The sequence below is a fragment of the Bos indicus x Bos taurus genome, chromosome 4 (assembly GCF_003369695.1).
Source record: "Bos indicus x Bos taurus breed Angus x Brahman F1 hybrid chromosome 4, Bos_hybrid_MaternalHap_v2.0, whole genome shotgun sequence".
NCBI lineage: Eukaryota > Metazoa > Chordata > Mammalia > Artiodactyla > Bovidae > Bos > Bos indicus x Bos taurus.
In genome coordinates this window covers 94,756,658-94,762,657 of record NC_040079.1, presented here as the reverse complement: position 1 = coordinate 94,762,657, position 6,000 = coordinate 94,756,658, and positions in this window count along the sequence as shown.

Here is a 6,000-nt window from a genome sequence, read left to right as displayed (position 1 = left end):
AATACAATGAAGATGGAGAGAAATTCAATTCAACATTTAATATGTTTCTACTAATAATTGCAAATATTCTGAGGAGGCTGAATCACTGCAGTGTTCCAAGGTCTGGGACAAAGACTGGATTTGGATGAAGATATGCGTATTGGAGAAGGCAATGGCGACCCATTCCAGTACTCTTGTCTGGAGAATCCCATGGACGGAGGAGCCTGGAAGGCTGCAGTCCTTGGGGTCGCTAAGAGTGGGACATGACTGAGCGACTTCACTTTCACTTTTCACTTTCATGCATTGGAGAAGGCAATGGCAACCCACTCCAGTGTTCTTGCCTGGAGAATCCCAGGGACAGAGGAGCCTGTTGGGCTGCCGTCTATGGGGTCGCACAGGGTCGGACATGACTGCTGTGACTTAGCAGCAGCAGCATGCATAATGGTGTGGTGCAAGATCCACCTGCCAATGCAGGAGACACAGGAGACATGGGTTTGATCCCTGGGTTGGGAAGATCCCCTGGAGGAGGAAATGTCAACTGACTCCAGTATTCTGGCCTGGAGAATCCCATGGACAGAGGAGCCTGGGGGGCTATGTCCCATGGGGTTGCACAGAGTCAGACACGTCTGCAGCGACTGACTGCGCATGCACACATGCATGCCACAGCCCAAGCAACTTGTCAGTAGATATGAGGCTAATTCAAGTTAGAAGTAGAGAAAGTCTAAAAAGAAGGACTGAAGTTCAGCAAGTAAAGAGCTTAGAAGTCACACTCTGTGCTAACAAGTAAAAAACTAAACAAACTGAAACATCAACAACTCTTCTTACTTTAGTCAGAGAAATGAGGTCTCAGGACAAACCACTGGCCCCCAAACGACTTTTTTACAATGTCTTATAGTTCAGATGTGGGATTGAGCCTCCACCACTGAACTCCTTCTCTCCAGTGAATCTTACTTTAACACAATTTACACGCCATGTTTTGTCTTTCCAGAAATTTAGATCTTGCCTAAGAGTAAGCTACTTACTCATCTTAGGCCATTGCTAAGGCTTATTAAACTTCAGGTCTTATCCATAGGGTGTGTGTGCTTAGTCACGCAGTCCTGTCCGACTCTGTGACCCCAGGGACTGCAGCCCACCAGGATTCTCTGTCAGTGGGAATTCTCCAGGCAAGAATACTGGAGTGGGTTGCCATGCCCTCCTCCAGGGGATCTTCCCAACCCAGGGATCAAGCCGAGGTCTCCCACATTGCAGGAAGATTCTTTACCAACTGGGCTATAGTGGGAAAAAACAACTTTTTCAAGAAATAACAGATTGTAAGAAGTAGAAGTAAAATGAAGGGCTTTCAGCTCTCTCAAGCTTTCACCAAGTGAAAAGAGTATGTTAATATTGACACCTTTTTGGATAGTTTTGAAAACATTTTTTGCTATGAACATCCTTAAAACGAGCTTAGGCCCAGGCAGGGAGAGATAAAGCAATCAAAATATAACTACCTGACTCAACAAACTCCATTCTGATGTAAAAGAAAGTTATATCAAACAGAGCAGGCATCAGTTAGATTTGCACAAAAACCTACTTTGTTTCATTCACATTCTTAAGATTTTTCTGTTTCATCAGACAGTGATTCTTTGTGTCAGAGGCAGAGTGTGTACACTAACTAGTCATCTCTCTGAGCTTCAAAAACCTGCTTGGGATACTGATTTCATCTACCTAAAGGACTGAATTACAGAATCAAGAAATACAGTAAAGAACTGAGAATGTGACATTGAGTTGAAATAATTAATCTGAAAAAGAAGTCAGAAAAAAATAAGAAACATGAGCAAAAACACCATCTACATGAAACAAACTTCCTAAAAATCCCCGAGGAAAGCTGGATTCATGCTTTATATTGAAATGCCTCTTCCAGACAGCCTCACCAACACTTTTCATTTTTCTATTAATTGCCTTACAACTGTCTATTAGCACTCATCTGCTACAACAGGATCTTAGGCATCAGGGAATCAGAGATTGTGCAAGACCCACCATCATCCATGCCTCCTTGCCATGGCTTGGAGACACAAGCCATGGTGGGAAGAATAACAGGCAGCACTTCTGTCCATCTTGATATCTAAGGGTCTCAACACCTGTCTCATAGCAACAGTCAATCGCAACTCCCTCACCCACAAAGAAATGCTCTGCTTTGAAAAAGCAAGATGAATTTTTCTTCATTAAGAGGGTATCAAGCTATTATGTAAGAGCTATCTATGCATGCATGCTAAGTCACTTCAGTCATATCCAACTCTGTGACCCTGTGAACTGTAGCCCATCAGGCTCCTCTGTCCATGGGATTCTCCAGGCAAAACTATTGGAGTGGGTTGCCATGCTGTCCTTCAAGGGATCTTCCTGACCCAGGGATAGAATCCGTGTTTCCTTATTGCTTCTCTTATGTCTCCTGCATTGGCAGGCCTTTGGTAAAAAACTTAGTTTACCTCTCCAAGAAATTTCAATCTAATTAAAGAAAAAAAAAATGATGTAAACAAACCTAGAGCAATGAAGTAGTCAATTAGGCATTTCAGATTATGAAGTCAACAGACTAGGTCAGCATCCAGTGATAAAAGAGTTTGATTGTTAATCCAAGATTTATGTGCTGCTGTTGTAATAGCTGGGCTTCCCTGGTGGCTCAGTGGTAAAGAATCTGCCTGCCAATGCAGGAGACATAGGTTCATTCTCTGGGTCAAGAAGATTCCCCTGGAGGAGGAAATGTCAACCCACTCCAGTATTTTTGCCTGAAAAGTTCCATGGACAGAGGAGCCTGGCAGGCTACAGTCGTTGGGGTCACAAAGAGTCAGACACAACTGAGCGACTGAGCACATATGCGTGTTGTAATAGAAACAACTGACTAACCAGAGCTGCTTTAACTTGTGTGTGACAGTAATTTCACCTATGAAAAGCAAATACTAAACAGAAAAGAGGGATAGATAGCTAACTACTATTTCAAAATTACCAAGTCATAACTAGTTTCTAGCATAAAATACTAAAAGAAAGTTTTTTCATCTTTAGAAATGGAAACTTTCATGTTTCTAATGAGCTTTCCTTTTCTATTATTAATAAAAGACACAAATGAAAAGTTAATATCCATATTAAATGCAGGCATTAATTAGAAATATAGTGTTCCTAAATATAAAACAAATTTGCCAAGTATATTAAGGTTATCCTGGCATAAGAAAGTTACATCACTTTTTAATGCCAGTGAACTATGTTGAAAGAATCTTTAAAAACAAAATCTTTATTTATACTTCTTCTAAATATCTTCTTGTGAGGTCAAGGATAAAATATACTTCCAGATACAGCAGGCATGTTTTCCTGGAATTTTGCCATTGATTTTTATAATGGTGTTAAATATTTTATTTCCACTTATGTTATTGTCTTCCAGATTTCCCCCTACTAAACCATCTTGGCATATAGAAGAAAATATATATGACAAAGAATTTAGTAAATAAGGCAATGATTAATCAATTTGTAATCTCAAAAGAGACTATAATTTGTAATACACAATTACTGATAACACAGAGCATTTAAAAGGGAGTAATATAGGATTGAGAAATGCTTAAATAAACAGTATAAAATCCTGTGCAAGTTTTCAAAACTTATATGGCATTTATTATCTTCAGAGAATATAGTCAAGTCCACTTACTTTGTTTGTGCATTATTATGTCTTTCTATATTTTATAAATATTATTATATTTTTATATAATATCTTTTGTATTATTATTATAATTTAAGCTTTACTGATCCATTGGACCACAGGAAGAAAATCTGCATTTCAATTTTATCTCATTTTATTCTATTTCTTTTTTAAATATTAACAATATAGAGAATATATTAATAGAGTATACATGTAAATAAATAAATGTATTTTGGAGGAAAGTTTCCCCAAATCTTTTTTTCTTGTGTAAACATGTTCAAAAATTTAGAGAATGACTTTAAGCCATCAGTTAACATAAGTTATATAAAGAAAAAACAATAACTTGGACATTTGGGAGTGGATTGACGTATTTCATTGGAATTATGAGAAAGAAAAATTGAAATTGAAAGTTGCTCATTCGTGTCCGACTTTTTGTGACCCCATGGACAGTCCATGGAATTCTCTAGACCAGAATACTGGAGTGGGTTGCCATTTCCTTCTCCAGAGGATCCTCCCAACCCAGGGATCAAACACAGGTGTCCAGCATTGCAGGCATCTAGATTCTTTACTAGCTGAGCCACAAGGGAAGCCCAACAAGAAAGGAGGAAGAAAGCAAAAGAAAAACTGCTCTTCTCCTTTTACTGAAGAAATGAATGAAAGCATGAACCCTGAAGTGACATATTGGAAAAGTAAGCAAATTCACCAGGTGGTTCTGTGGTAAAGAATTCGCCTGCTGATGCAGGAGACATGGGTTCTATCCTGGGAGGAGGAAATGGCAACTCATTCCAGTATTCTTGCCTGGAAAATCACATGGGCAGAGAAGCCTGGCAGACTACAGTCCATGGGGTTGCAAAGAGTCAGACAAGACTTAGCAACTGAGAACTCTTGCAAGCAAATTCAGCAGCAGTCAAGATTGAGCATAGAGCCAAAAGGAGGATAAAAGCGAAAATGCTTCCTACATCAGTTTTTGTGTCACACAAATATGTGAAATGGGTGAGAAATGACAGCATAGCCAAGAAAGCAAACCAAGGGTGATTCAAAAGGAAATGAGTAAAGGCATTAACACTTTACTCATTAACATGAGTGACGGAGAGAGAGAGACTCTTTGAAAACTACCAAGACGCCAAAGCTATTTTTTTATTTAAAATTAACTAAGATCAGTCCAGAATATCTTTCTAAGATGTGTCTGCCCTCCACCTTGCATCCCCCACCTTGCTAACTCTTGCTTCTTTGTCTGCTTCCCTCTGACCAACTCATGGTCTACTTTCTTGACCAAGGACTTGGGGAAGATGAAGTCCTTAGCCAAGCCTGAATTCTCCTCCACCTAACTAGCTGGTCTGCACTTAAGAAACACGATAATAACAACAGTAATAGCAGTAGCAACTAACACTATGAGCCCACACATTGAGGAATTCTTGAAATTATAAATAATTATCCCATTTTACAGATGAGGAAATTGAGGCATGTATTGCTCAAAGTAGTCCACAAGTAAGGGCAAGATCAGGATTCAAACCCATGTATTTGGGCTCCAATATCTATGCTCTTGGTTACTCTGCAATACTATCCACCAGCATATGAAAGAAAATACAGTGAATTTTGAATGGATTCCTCAGATAATCTTTTCTTTGTATTCTCATTTCTAGGATCCCAACATTCTAAAACCTTTGCTTAGATCAAGTAATATTACCATTTGTGGATTAAGTGCAACATATGGGTGTTCAAGTGTAAGGGAGTAGAGTAAGGGAGAAAGGAAACTACTCCAGTTACAGATGTTATTTCTATGCATTCAGACATAGGTGAAAAAGAAATTGCGAAGTTGGCAGTGCTTCTTATCCTTTGTACATCTAAAGGCTGTTCTCAGCAGTGTAACTGCTAAGCAAAGCCTGGCACAGCTGTTCATTCTTTCTCATCGTCTTTTATCTGTGTAGTGCTTTCCTCTTAATGTGAGGCTTTGAAATTCTGAAAGCCAAGTGCTTCATTTCCCATCATACCACACTGAAGCCAAGTTTCTAAATTGGCTTTGATGTGTATTTAAAATGGCTTGGCATCCTGCTGTCATCATTCCCTGGATCGGTCCCACTATGTGAAACTGTGATATGGTTATCACTGTCCCAAGTGAGGAGACCAGCTGCATATGGAACCATGATGATGTCCTTCTGCAACTTTACGTGGTTCATGGGTTATACTGATGACTGCTGGAGAGTGCAATGGGAACAGGTAAGAGTTACACGTTTTGAAATCATGTGGGAGTAGGTAGATACCTTCCTTTCAATCCACAGACCTTCAGTCTTAAGCTTTCAACTCTGAAGCTTTATTTTCATCATGGATTACAAGGGCAGCCAAGCTTAAACACTGCCACATTC